This window comes from Thalia democratica, chromosome 3, assembly GCF_965202585.1.
Source record: "Thalia democratica chromosome 3, ktThaDemo2.hap1.1, whole genome shotgun sequence".
Lineage (NCBI taxonomy): Eukaryota > Metazoa > Chordata > Thaliacea > Salpida > Salpidae > Thalia > Thalia democratica.
The window spans coordinates 64,841,262-64,857,131 of NC_139167.1; positions in this window are offsets into that span (position 1 = coordinate 64,841,262).

A 15,870-nucleotide genomic window follows, 5' to 3' on the forward strand; every position below is an offset into this window, starting at 1 on the left:
TAAAAATCTTTTTTTTTAGAATTAAAACATATTTAAAGTTTCATATGTTGTGTTAATATTTAAAATTAAAATGATATTTTTATCAGAAATTTTTAAGGTTATTACGTAACAACACGTATAAGAAAGCAGGAAATAGTTTTCTGTTCAAAACTGAAAAAAAACCATTTACAAAACTTGTTTTACTTTTTTTTTGTATGTGCTTGCTGAATGTTTAGTAGATGATTAAAATTAAATACTTAAGCTATCTTTTAAGTTTACTTTAAAATCAATATATCGTTTTTTAAGATACAAAAGTGTTATAACATCAAACAAGCTAAAACATGTAAATAAAAACATACATTTGTTTTTAAAAGATATTATTGAAAGGATTTTTGTGCACCATATCATACGATCAAATAATTTCAGCGCTTTTTTTACAGTTCAATAAACTATATATTTTATAAATTTTAAAAATACCAGACTAAAAAACAAGCTAACAAATATAAAAAGACATGCAAGTACTTTTCTAAACATATAAAAGTACTAAATTTAGAAACAGGCTTAAAAACGTATAAAAACACACGCAAGTAATTTAAAAAACCGCTGAAAATACTACATCGAGAAACAAGCTAATAATTGTTTTATTAAAAATAAACAATAAAAATTTAAAAGCATGTACTAGCTTTTATGAAACACGTGAACAAGTTTTTTTAAAATCTTATTTAAAAAAAAAATAATTAAAAGCCCTTCAAGTGTGGCTCAGTAGAAGGTGTTTAAGTTTAAATAACAACCTTATTTAATATCATATATACTATATATATTCCTACACCATTAAATTATCTCCCGTTTAGTTTATTTGTTCAACCTGTTTTTAAAATTTAACTATAAATTTAAATACTTAATAATTATTATTAAAAGGCTTAAACAACTTAAAGGTAATATCGTTAGATTTATGTTTGTTTTTTTAAAGCTTCAAATATAAGTGTACGCTTTTTAATAGAAAATTTAAACATATATTTTCTAATTAGAGCACTAAATTTATTTTACTCACCCAGTTTAATTTTGTTTAACTTTAACTATGAAGTAATATAGGTTTGAAGGTACTAAAAGAAGTACAATAATCATAACAGTGTTTATATTATGAAATATACTTAAGTTTAAGTGAGATATAATATTTTATATAAAGTTTAAATACAATAATTTTTTAACCAAAGTGGTACAGCATTTTTAATAAACATATTTTACTTAAACACAATATGGCTATCTTAAAATTTTAATGGTTTAATTTGTTATAAAAAGAGTAGTTTAAGGTGTAAAACTATTTAGAAGATTAGCGTAATTGATAGACTTATCTCAAAGAAATAGAATTTTTTGTACATATTCGTCCCATATTAATCGATAAAAAAAAGTATATTTCTGCTATAAAAATTTCGAAAAATATTTTATTAGTAAGTTCAACTGAAACCACTCTGAAGCAATCTAAGACGTATATATGTTGTTTTTTTGAAAATTTTATTATGATGGTAGAAAGTTCAAACATAGTATTTTAAACAAGGTTATCAGCTTTTCAAGATTATTTAAACAAAACAAAATTTACGTTCTTTATATTTTATATTATAAAAATTTAGTAAATTTAAATATTTTAAACTCTGAAACTAGTTATGACGTAGTATAGTTTATTTTGGAGTTAAAAAAATATACAATTTTATTATAATCTAGTGATTTATTTAAAATAACTTTGTTTCAAAAGTATTTATCGTTCAAATAACTGTGACTGAAATTTAAAAAAACTTATAACTTTATTATTTTCTATCTTACTCAAACTTAAAGAATATTAACGTAATTTTCATTTTGAATTAGCTGTTTGTACAAAATATACAAAATAATTATCTTAAAAACTATAGCTATTGAGAAAATTCACTGTTTTACATATTGTTACAAATGAGTGTATCCTTTTAATTTAGTTTGTCTTACATAAAGATTTCATTAAAATAGAACATGATGTAAAAATATTGTTTTAGTTTCGTAATAATAAAGTAGAAAACACTTTTGTTTAATGAAATTAAAAAAAGCTTCACTATTTTGTCAAAAACCTCGTTTTTTTCGACTCTGATTAAAAAATGTAGTCTAATTTCAATTTTTTTAAAACAACGTTACAAACAAGCTTTAAAACTTGTTTCTTATAAAGTTTAGTTTACTTACTTTAATCAACTTAATTTATATAATAGAACAAGTTTTGGTAATTTTCAATATAAATATTAAGCAACACAAAAATTTGCACAATTTTTTGTGAAAAACCCTCAAAAACTTTCAAACTAATAAAATAAATTCAGATTTTACATTTTGACTATTTTTCTTTGAACTTAAAATTATATAATTAACAAGAATTAGTATTAAATTATCGAGTTTTATTTATTGTCAAAAGTTTAAATTACATATAATTGCAAAACGGTTTTTTTCAAATGTGGATGAGTCATCAAATAAATGTATTTTTTGCTTCAGATGAAACTTAACTTACTTAAGTTTTAGAAATTCGTTCAACTATTAGTGTTTCACTTTATACCCGGTTTGAAATTAAAAAATGTTAAATATAGTACTTCGAACAAATGTATAGACTTGGACAAGCTTGGTTTAATAAAGCAAAATAGTTTCTTACAATCTTATCAGTAACATTTCGCAACATAAGAAAATTTAAACTTAGAAACATTCGTGCTCTGAATAAATTTATGACGTATGTAGGTTATTTTAGTGTGAAAATATAATACATTTTTTTATTTAAACTAGTAATTAAATTAAAATCTAAGTAAAATAAGGATGAATTAATTTACAAGCCACAAAACTGTGTGGCTAAACGGTTTATTATAGTTATTTAAACTAAAGTGGTTTGACTTGCGAATTTTAATAATAAATACTTTTATAAAAATTTATCAAGTTATTAAAAATAAATTTGAACTAAATAGTGTCTTATTTTTTGAACAATATCTTGGAATTACTTTATTTAAAATTAGTTACTGTTTGTTTTACTTATGAGTATAACATTACTAAATAGTTGTTAAAATTGTGTAGTAAATTAATTATTTTATTCATTATTGTTATTAAAACATAGAAACCTTTTTAGAATTTCGATTGTATAACAAATTATTGCCTAAAACTTGATTCGCATTAATTAGTATTTCAGTTCCAAGCTTTTACAAACTTTTTTTATTAAAATGGAGCTTTATTTTTACTAGTATTGTGCAATGTGTTAGTTTACAAACTTTCAAACACTTTAACTCTGAACTAGTTATGAAATATATAGTTTGTTTTTGTGTGAAAAATTATAAATTAGCACAAAAACTAAAACGTTAACTAAGTATTATAATATGTAAAGTAATAGTAATAATAAAAAAACAAAGCTGTGGCATAATTAATCTTGTAAGTTTTATTATAAAAATTAACATGAATGGAAGTAGCATTCTGTCTAGTTGTAAATATGCAGTTAAAGACCAGCGCAGTCTAATATGAAATATTGAGATAAAATACTTTATAAACTGGTAATATAAAAAACTGTTATAATAATATTACCAGTATTACTCTAGCTAAATAGTATTTGATCTAATTTAAAAATTTTTATCGTTTGTTTTTCTATTGAGTATAATTGTATACATGTTTAATGTTTACTTCAACTCTTAATTTTTTTTTAAGTATAAGGGTTTAAAAAAAATTAAGCAAAACTTTGAAATTAATACAAACTTTTGATTTTCAAATAGAGAATTGCCTAAATTTTACTTCGCAAAAATTGTTTATTGCTCAGGTTCTGAAAAATTGTTTTAATAGATAAAAATGTTTTATAAACTTTTTATACAAATATTTCACAATAAGTAAATAAACGATATTTTTGGAATATTTAACTCATTAAGCTAATTATAACTTCTGTAGCTTATTTACTCCTGAAAGTATAATTAATTATCTATATAAATTATTAAGATTGAAAACTTGGTAGTTAAGCGTTCACATTATTTTATAAGTTTTAAGACCTTATTTAGATCGACGTAATACAATATTATTAGTAAAAGTTATACTTTAAAATATAAATAATTTTCTGATCAGCTTTATCGATATTGAGTTTCTAAATTACTTAAAAGGTTATTTAGGTTATAGGTTATTATTAAAAGGTAATTTTTATGATTAGTATAGTTCAATGTTAGAAAAGTTTAACAAATTTTTTGCAATAAGTTTAAATTTCGCATAAAAATTCGATTATTTATTTTGAATTAATTGTTTGTATATTAATGTTTTTAAATAGTTTAAGTGTTTGAATTTTGAACAACATTTTAAATTTTTTTTGTTTATTTGGTTTTAAAAAACTAGATTAGAAATAAAATAAAATCAAAAATGTATAAAAAAATTGCATATAAAAAATAAATTAAGCCTGTTAGACTGATGTTTGTTAATAATAACTTTATTAGAGAAAGAGTTAGTTATTCTATTTTTCAAGATTTTTTAAACTTTGTTATAATTATATATTTGTAAAAGTGCTTATTTTACTAAAATTTAAATAACTAAATACTAAACATTTATAACCTATTAAGTTTAGTTGTTTAAAACTTTAAAACCTTAAAAATAATTAATTTCATTGTTTAAAAATGCTCAATATATTTTCATAGGTATAAAATGATAAGACAAATTAAAAAAAGTAAGTATTACTAAAAATTAAAATGAAATATTTAACTGAAGGTTAAACAAAAATAATTGATATTTTAACCATCGAAAAATAATATATAACACGTTTAAAGTGAAAAAACAATCATGTGTACTTACATTTTAACCAAATATATCATATCAGAAAAAAGTCATAAAAAAAAAGTTTTATAGCCAAATACTGTTTTTATAGTTTTCTTATTAAACATTTGAGTTTGAAACAAAAAGAAAATGTGTGTAAAATTTATGTTACATCATCTACCTGCTGTTTGAAATAACCTACGTGGATTTCGTATTCGTGCAACTGATAAGGCGTTTTCTGTTTTGTTAATATACAATTTTGTGAAACGCTTTGTTGCGGGAAAGCTTTAGTGACGTCAGTAGATGCATAAGTTAATTTATTTAGTAACTTTGTAAAATTTGTATAAAATTAAGTGTTAAAAATTTTTGCTTTAGTTTTTATTTTTTCAATATGTTTTTAAACTTTTTTTAGGAGTTGTAGTTGCGTTTTTTAATTTTAAAGCTAAGTTTAAGTTTTTAGTTTTGTGTAAAATTTCTTATAGTTTTTTGTATTTTACTAGTGCAGATAAGAGTTAATATTACAAAATTTAAAAGTGCAATATGAACTTGTTAATGTAATTTTTTCTTTTTTACTAAGTAGTAATTAATCATAAATACATATATTAAACCAATTATATAAAAATCGCAGATCTAAAAAATATCTAGTAGTGAAAGTACCTATTTGACTACTTAAAACTAATCGATGATATTTTCTGTAAAATTATAAAATAATGTTTAAATTTTATAAATGTTTAATTAGCTGTATATATCTAGATCAGTTAAGTATGTACCATTTTGTAGCACAAAATTACGCTTTTATTTATATTCAAAAAATTAAAAAATTTTATAAGTCATCGCTACGTCATAATACGCTAAATAACACGAGAAAATAATTTTCTGTCTGAAAAGATGTAATTAAAATAATGTTTAAAATTTGTAGCAGTAATAAACAGCTCAATAAATTTCATTATAAAAAACGGAAATAGAGTTTGCTGTATAAAGTCATTGAATTAAAATCATATTTAAATTTTTTTGCTAAAAAAAGCAGTTTGCAAAATTCAAAACTTGTTGAACATTTAATTTGGTAGCATAAAAAACATGATTTTATTTATAACGAACTTAACAAATTTTACAGGTTATAGCATGCATAACAATCTTTTTAAGATGAAAGAAATAACGTTGAAAGATTTTGTCGCGAAATTATGTCAAAAAGCAAATAATAAGATATATAAAGAGTTTGTTGCCTAAAGTTGAAAATTCTAACGCAATACTTTTGTAAGACTACATTTTTGCTTCATTTAGAAATTTTTCAATTATCATTATTTTCATTGAAATAAAATTTTTAAAGGTCAAATCTTTTCTTCAACGTAGTAAAAAATTCATAATATTATAAAATATTTATCCAGGGTTAAAACTTACAAGTATAAAATATTTTTTTACTTATATATAATCTAGACAAAAATTCGTTATAAATTTACTGATTAAGCAGCAACATATTGCTAGCTTGATATAATTTGAAAAGTTTCAAATTGTTTTTCGATTATTGTTATAGTTACTACGTATTCTAGAAGTAGTTGATTAAGTATGCTAATATTTTTATTTACTTTAAGCTTAAAACTATTTAGATAGCTATCTTCCTACTTTGTAAAAAAAATTCTAATTATTTTAAGATTTGTTAACCAATAAGAAAATTAGAAAAAAAACAAATAATAAAATCTAATATTTAACTTAAACTAATTATATTCACAAATTAAAAAAATATCTATATTTTTTTTTTGTTTGAAGCTTTCATGGTTATAAGTTTTATAAACTTTTAAGCATTCATGGTAAGTATTAATATCAAAATATTTTAATTTATTTTGTTTTATTAATACAACAACATCAAGTATTTTACACATATTTTAAGTATTATATCTTAAGTTATAAATTATTTTTATACTAAGTAGGAATCACTCTAAGTTAAAAGATACACATATGTACTCAATGAAAGTAGTATGCAATAGTAAACAAGCTTTATCACTTGCTTATTTGATTATTTTCATTGCGTTGGAAAAAAAAATTACGAAATAAAGCCGGAGAAAGCGAAATTTTCTATAAAAGTAAGGTTTCAATTCTATAATCAGACAGATTTTTTTTTTATTACCACAAAACTAAAGCGATAAGTTTGAGCTTTATTACATATATTTGAGATCTATAAGTAAAAATAAACTAAAAACAGCTATTTAAATCATTGTTTATAACAGACAAGTGTGTTAAAAAAGGTTAGTTCTTTAATAATGATGTCTTATATTTGAACAAATAGCCAATTCACAAAATAACTTATTTCATTATGGACATAGCTGACAATAAAACACTTACAATTTAAAAGGCATAACTTCAATTTTTGACATTTATTTAGTCACGTTATAGTGACGTTAAACTAATCTATACTTAGATAATTATAGAGTTTAAGTTAAATAATTTTGAAAATAAAGCTGTTTGAAACAGCTGACTAAATTGAAAGTAAAAAATATACTGTGATATTTATTACATTAACAATATTTAAGTGCTTTTGTATTTAAACATTTTACTTGTTATGTTCTATATGGGTTTTGTATTTGTATAACTCTTTTATAATAGCAGTTCTATCAATAAATTTTTTAATTAAATTTAGGTAATTTTTGAACTTACTTTCCGAGCACAAAAGTCAACAACAATTAATAGTATTGTTTTATTACGTAATTTCTGAGTTTAATACTGTATGCTTAAGATGGTGTATATTTTTTTATGTTAAAACTAATCTTTAGATAACTTAAAGTGTGAAATAGTATTTTAGCAAGTTGTTTAACAACAAAAATATTTTTGTACGATTCGAATTACAAATAGAGTTACAAAACAAATCGATTACGAAAACACTTACTTTTATTTGTTTTATTAGAATTGTAAAACAAACTAAAAGTATTTTAAAAATAAATATGATGCACAAACAAAATACCAAATGTTTAGTAACAACATATTATTTTAATTATAAATAATAAAAACAACCTAATTAAGCTGTCTTGGAAGTTGAATGATTTTTTTAATAAACTAATTAAATTACAAGATGACGTTATGTTTTTTCACAAAACTTATTTTTCTTTAAGTTATAGTTTTTCTGTCATTATAGAGCTTATTCTTACGAATTTGTTTTATTATATAGGCTTAATGTACTATCTTTAACTATTAACTTTAATTTGATATAGTATTTAAATATTTTTAATACTTTTAAAACATTCTAAAGCAGCGGTTATTTACCTTTTTTTCTTGTTTTGCCCCTTTTAGCAAGCTTCTTACCAAAGTTACTCCATTTTTGAAGGTAATTTTCGAATTTACTTAAAACATAAAAAATAGTGATTAGATTTGAGGAAAAAAAAATTCGAACTTTAAGCTTGTCAAATATATAAAATTGTAAAACTTAAAGAGTTTGATTATATTGAGAAAATTACAATTAGACACTAATTTAATAGGTAAAAAACAACTTATAAACATTAAGTTACTTAAATTTTAATGAAATAATAAACAATTAAAAAACTCTAAAACAAGGAAATTCACCATAAGATATAAATTAACCCAGGTTATTAATCACTGGCATACGTTAAATGCAGTTTTTTTATTTTTGTAAAAAAAAAACAATTTGTAGTACACACAAATATATAGCTTAAATGTTAATATGTTATTTATTTTTGTGAATGGAAAAAGTTATAAGAATACTGCCCTTTTTGAATTCTATTTGAATAGATATTATAAAAGTTTAAGCAAATAAATTTTTAGGTTGATAAACAAGACAAAATGAATTCTTTTGTTTTAAAATCAATACAAGTAACATGAATTATCTTTTTTTTTTTTTGTATAGTATTACTCTATACATTTCATTCTAAAATACAGATTACTTTATTTAGAATAAAAAAGCTCAATAGTACGTTATTAAGTTCGATAACCAAAGCTTTCAGATTTGAATTGAAAATAAATAAATAAAAACTTTTTGACAGCATGAAACAGCTGTTTTAAATTAAGATTAATGATATGGAAAAAGTTGATGCTGTAACAAAATCGGTTTCTTTAATATTTATTTCCGTAAAGTTTTTTGATGCGGTAAAACGTCGATGACGTCACTAGATGTGTAAATTTACTATTTACTTTTAAAATTTATGTTTTGTAAAATTTTTCCGAGCAAAAAATAAATGCATTTTTGCAACAAAATTAAATGCCGCATATAACTGCGACTACTTTATACTTAAGCTAAATTTGTGGTTATTATAGTTTAAAACACTATAAGTGCTTGCATTTCATATTAATTCTTAAACTGATACCCATATTTGTAAATAATTAGTTTTACCACAAAACTCCTTTTATTCAATTTAATATTATTATATTTTTATAAATATTGTATTTGAGAGCTGCTTAAAATAAAAACAAACAGAGAAAATAAAAGACATTTAGATAGTTTTATTTTAATTTAATCTTTTAAATTTATTTAGTTAATAAAATGTTATTATAATAATTTTTAAAGCTTGTCGCTGCGGGTAAACATAAATGACATCACAAGGAGAATTAAAATACTTTTTATTTTGGTGAACTTATTCTACTTTGTGTTATTTACATACTATAAGCATAAAGTTGCAACGGATTTTTATTAGTTTTTGAGGTAGTAAAAAATAAATTATCTAGTAAAACAAAACATTTCTAAAAACATTATCCACATTAATGTTTTTGAATTATCTTAGCAGATTCAAACGTTAGTGTTTTTTGTTTAATTATCAAACAAAATTGTTTTTATTATATTCGATAAGTAAAAGCAAAACTAGTGATTTACTGTAGGTTTAAAAGCATATTAATAAGTAATTTGTAAGTTTATAGTTTATAAAAGTTATAATGTATATAATAATTATAAATCTGTTTTAAAAGTTTAAACTTTTTCAGTTTTGTTTTACACGTTTTGCAAAGAAAAACTGATGAAAGTTTAGCTAACCTAGAAATAAATAACCTTTCAATGCCTTGTTTAAAATTAACTACTTAAATGAAAAAATAGCTATCTGAGAAACTAATTTTGTTAAAATTTTTGCTTAAACAGAAATTTAAGATTTTGTATGTTTTTAATAGAATTTTAAAACTTACAGCAAAATCAGTACAACTTTTTCTCACTCTTAATTTAATCCGTGTAAAAATCTTAATGTGAAATGTATAAATACTAAGTTAAGCTACAAAACGTTCTAAATGAATTTACAATGAGCTGTTTTACAGTTTTAAACCTTAAGTTTTGTACATAAAGTAAACAAAAAATATGAACATTTATATAACAAAACATGCTGCATTACTCAAAAGATTACTTAAGTATCCTTTACTAGCTAAAGTTATAATTTCGTATAAACAAGGACCATTAGTTTTGAATATAATTCTTGCCTAACAAATATTTTCTACAACAATTCAAAAATATCATAAAACATTTACGACATTAGTTAGAAGCTTAAGTTAGTTTGAGGTTTTTAAGAATTTTTAGCTATCCAGTGTAGAGAAAATTAAAGTGATTTTATTCGAAATTGTTTTGCTTTATAGCTGTTTAAAACAACTTAAAAAAATTTCCTAAGTTATTGTAAATATTGAGTGAGTATCTTAATCTAATATATTCCTTAAAGTTCAACAAAATTGATGAGTTTATATGTATTACGTCAACACAAGCTTCTAATTATCTTTTTTTTTTGCATTGAATTTTTAAAACAAGTTTTCTAACTTATTCATTGATTCTTGTAATACTTTAGTTTTAATTATATTAAGACGAGCAATTATTATTCTTTCAACATTTTGCTTTTATACAAAAAAAAATTCACATTCAAATCTAAAAGATTTAGAATATATTTTTTCTACTACTTTAGAAATGGTTGAAAAAAAGCAAAATTACAGAAAAAAAGATATAAACATCTTTATAAATGCAAATATAAATAAACTGCACAACTAGTTTCCGTGACAAAGGTTTTATCGGAAAATATTTTGTTTAATGTATACAGAATATCTTAAAAATTATAATGCCAGTAATAAAAAAAATATACAGAATAAAAAAAAATTACTTTAGTATATGACTTTTTTATATTTATATTAAGAAAACTTTCCTTACTTTAGTTTATATAGTCGCTGCTAGTATGAACCTTAGTTTAAACAGTTATATTAAATAAAGTGCTAATAAACGTTAAAGAAAAAAAATGTTACCGATCGAAGGTAAGTGTAATAGTGATAGTTAAAATAAAACAAACGTGTAATTTAAATTAATAAAAAAATAATTTAAATTAGATTTCTTTTTTTTTTTACTTTCAATCCGTGCAAAATTGTCACTTGTTCAAAAATAACTCTTCGTTCAAAAATGTCTTCTTACAAAATTAACCTCTCTATTGAAAGTGTCTTCGTGTAAATTTGTCCACTAATGCAAATTTGACAGCTACCTGTTTAAACAGCATTACAATTTAATTTCTTGATTTTAATAAACTGGGAGTTTAAAAATTTATTTTTGAGGTATATATTTTCAGTACTGTATATATATTTTTTTAATTTTCTAAAACCATCTATAAAGTATACTACTAATCCTTAAGTCTAATGTTTAATGTCTCAGATAACAAAACTAAAATAAAATAAAAAGTTTACAAATATAAGATGATGTCATAAAAGAAACCAAAAGTAGTAAATTAATAGTAGTTTAAAACTATGTTTCTGTAACATCTTTTTAGTAGTATTCTGTTTGAAATTTACAAACTAAAACTTCTATTGTGTTGATTTGATTTTTAATATCTATATCATTATAAATACCATTTGCAACTAAAAAGTAACGTAGTTTTACTCACTATTAATTTGAACTTTTCGTCTTACTTTTATAAACTTTATCAAGAATGAAAGATGAGTTATTAATTAATTTTGAAAAAAGTTTGTAACATGTAATATTATGAAGTAAAAAACAAATGTAAAAAAAAATTATTTAAAATGTTAATAACTGTAGATAGTATGTTTTATTGTATTTATTCACTACAAAAAATCTTCCAGAAGTAGTTCTATATATTTATGGTTTGTGATCAAACCTAGGTGAGGATTATGTTTAGTTCAATAAAACAACTTAAACATACATAATATTATAAGTATAGTACAGTAAAAAAAACTTTTATTTTTGACAACTGTTCAGCGTAAAAAATAATAAATTATCAAAATAGTTATACTTAAGATAACTTAAATGCTACAATAATACGATTATAAATAGAAATAACTTTTCTAACACGCTTAAACATAAACTAATTATTAACTAAAAAAATAGAATCTAAACTTTACAAATAACTAAAGTTTTTGTTAAAATTGTCATTGTGTCACTAAAAACGTTCCATTTAACTTCTCAAAGTATTAAGCCACACTGTGGACTCCATAAATACAGAGCAACTGTATCAATTTATGTATTATTTACCTAGTAATACTTAAATGTTAGCTTTAGCCATGTTTATATAAACTGTTTTGTAATTGACTACTTTTACAAAACATTTCTACATGTTACATTATAAAGATAACTAAGCTTCCTAGAAAAGACTTACTTAAAATTAAACATTATTTGTTATTCTAATAAATATAAGTTTGTTTTTAATATTTATTTAATTATATAAAAACTATAATTTAAACAGCTGTTTCACACATTGAAATGTAAAATTTCATGTGATCGTCAGTAAGTTACAGTTTATTAAAATAGTTAACAGAAATTTCGATTTTAGAATTTTTATAATAATTATGACGTAGTAATGGTACAGTTTATTGTACGATTAGCTGAATTTGAAATACGCTGTAAATGTTATTCTATGCTTTTTAGGAAAGTTTAAAAAGGTTATTTTGGAAAAATGTTTTAAGCTATTAAAAAAAATTTTTAGGCTGTAGGGAAAAATGTTATAAAATGCTATAAAATACTCGTGTTTGCCGCTTCGATTTTATTTTGTTTTAATATTTAGTTGGTTTTAATTTTGTTAAAAAAGTAGTTTTGATAATGGATGCATATGTATTGTCTTTCGCTTTTCTTGTTTAGTTTTACGTTCCTATCTGATTTTTTGATTCCTTTTTTTTCTAAGCTACAAAGCTTGCAGCCGAATAATATTTGTTTGAAACCTTGACATGCATTAATTATTTATTCTAAAAAAATTTAAAATATTTCCTTAAAAAAGTGATACTTTAAAATCTGTATAATTTATTGATTTTATTAATAAGTATTGAATTAAATTTTGCTTTACATGAGTTTTTTTTTTCTGTTTCAGGTTTTGAAAAACTTGTTTTAACAAAAGAGATCAATTTATATATACTACAACTTAGCACTATGTAACTATATACATTTTAAAGATATTAACATACTGAAGCTATTTATAACGTATTGTAGTTTACCACATTGTGAAAATAGCCTAAATTTTCTATTCAAATTAGTAATTTAATAACTGTTTGATAAATACAGTTAAACTAAATTCATTAACATAACGCTATGACTGAAAAAACATTGAAAATATAATGTGAAAGATATTTTTTTTCAATCGTAAGTTTAAAATCAGATTTACCAATATTGAATTAATTAGCTTTCTAAAGTGGCTATTTGTTTTATAAGATATCATTGGACAAAATATTTTTTATACACTTCACTATTCTATATAATGCTTGAAGTAGGTTTATTTTATTAATTTAGTTTGTTTAACAAAAATTTCAAAAAAAATAAGAAAACGTAAAAAATCATTATGTATTGTTTTGTTTTGTAATATTAAATAAAAAACTATTTGAATAAAAAATTAAAAAGTTAGTTGCTTTCTCAGAAAACTTCATGTTTTTCTGCTTTTCTTTGCAAAATAAAGTTTATTTTAAAAATTATAAGTAAAGGTAGTTTCTAATGAATTTCGATTTTATTTCAATAAGTATGTAGTTTTATTTTAAACTTTAGTTAATATAAAAAATGTTAAGTTCCTAAGATATAATAAGAAAAATATACTTTGAGTAATTGATAGATTTGTTTTGTTGTAAATAAACGATTTTGCATATTTTTATACTTATATTTACCAATACAAAAGTTTGCATTTTTTTAACTGAAATTTAACTTCTGAACTAAAAAGTTTTTTTTTTGATTAAGTATTGCAGTTTTTTCCCGTAAAAAAATTACATTGATATTCTTTTTAAACTAGTAAGTTCTTGAAATGTTGGTAAATATTGTAATGAGTATACTTAAAATTCACAAATTTGTGACTTGATCAATATGAAAAATATTATAGTGAAATATGTGTTTTTATTTTAGTTTAGTATAATACCAGTGAACTAGTAAGTAAATTGACAAGATATAAAATATCACATTAGATAAATTGGTTTCTAGTTTAATTTTTAAAATTTATATTAAGAAATATAACTCGATTTTAGTTTTTTAATAATAAAGTAAAACAACTTCTGTTGATACAAAACATCCAAAGATATACTATCCTTCAGAATAGTTTATTATACAGATATACTTAGGTGAGGTTTATGTTTAGTTTAATAACACAATGAATTCATATATAACGTTATAAATAACATATAGTTGAATAAAATTTTTCTTTGGATAACTGTTTCAGCGCACTAAATGGCTTGTTGTTAAAATAGTTAAAATAAGATAATTTAAATGCTACAATAGTATGATTTAAAATAGAAACAATTTTTTCAATACAATTAAACAAAATCAAATAAGTTCTTTAGTAAATAAACACTAAACTTTGCACAGAATTGACATTTTATTAAAACTGTCATTGTATAAGCAAAAAAATTCCAGCGTCCTTCTAAAAGATAGAAACCATACCATGGACTCAATACATATAAAGCAACTGTAACTAATTATACATTATTTACACATCAAAATATAATTAAACGACACTTTCATAAATCTTGGCGATAATGGCTTTAATTTAAATAGAATATTATTTTACAACGTTTCATAAAAATTTTAGTTTGTTTTTATTGCCGGTAAACATATTAAGAAGCCCTTTGCACTTTACGCATTATTCTGCTTGATATGGCTAATTTATTTTTCAATTATTCTTTTATTAATAATTTAAAGTTAAGAAATTTGTTAATACACTTAGTTTTAAACGCTACAAACTTGCAACTTTCTAACATAATTGATATATATATATTAAAGTTTTGAAACAGGTACTAGTTATTGTATATTAAAAGGCTTATGCCACTTTAAGGTTATCAAGACTAATGTAATTTTTTCTAAAAGCTACTAAAATAAGTATATGCTGTTTAAAAGTAAATTTTGAATGATTATTTTCTAGCTAGAGCTTTAAGATTTTATCGCACACATATCAAATTAATATTGTAAGCAAGCTGTAGAGCTTCTTTACACAAATATTATACATTTAGCAAGCTCTAGAATTTAAATGGTTTTAATAAATCTATAAAGAAAAAAATAAATTTGGATATAGTACTGAGAATACTTGATTTTTTTTAACATATAATTTTTGCACGTTTCTTAAACTAATATTTACTAAATCAAAAGTTTGTTTAATATATTAAAAATGTTATAAAATTTTTAATTATTAAGTTATAAACAAACTATACATGGTGATTATTTTTATTTTGGTTTTTTCTTTTAACGTTTAATAATCAATTAAAATTGTGCTTATATTAACAAACTTTATTGAACGACAAAAAAAGCGATCAAAATAATTGGTTATAGGACCTGGTGCACAAAGAACTTTTCGGTCATCACTTTGCACAATACGGATACCTTTAAACTTCTTGGCCATATTATCAAGTTTTATTTACTACCCGAACACAAAGAAATACAAACTTAGATATAACATTTTTCGACTGTACTTAAGGTTTTGTTTAGGTAAGCTGTAACGTTTTATTGAAATAAAATTAATTTACATCAAATTCAAGTAATTTAAGTTTTTAATGTTTAGATGATTATGTTAAATATAATAATGTTAATAATAATGTTAAAAAAAGAATATTCTATCTAGAACAAGTGTATTGGCTTAGACAATCTTTTTTTATTAGAACAGAACGATGTCTTACACTCTTTAAACTATTATTTCAAAGTATAAAACTTGATTAAATTATTATATGTTTGCACTCTTCAGTTATTAATGACGTATGTAGTTTTTTTCAGCTCAAAAA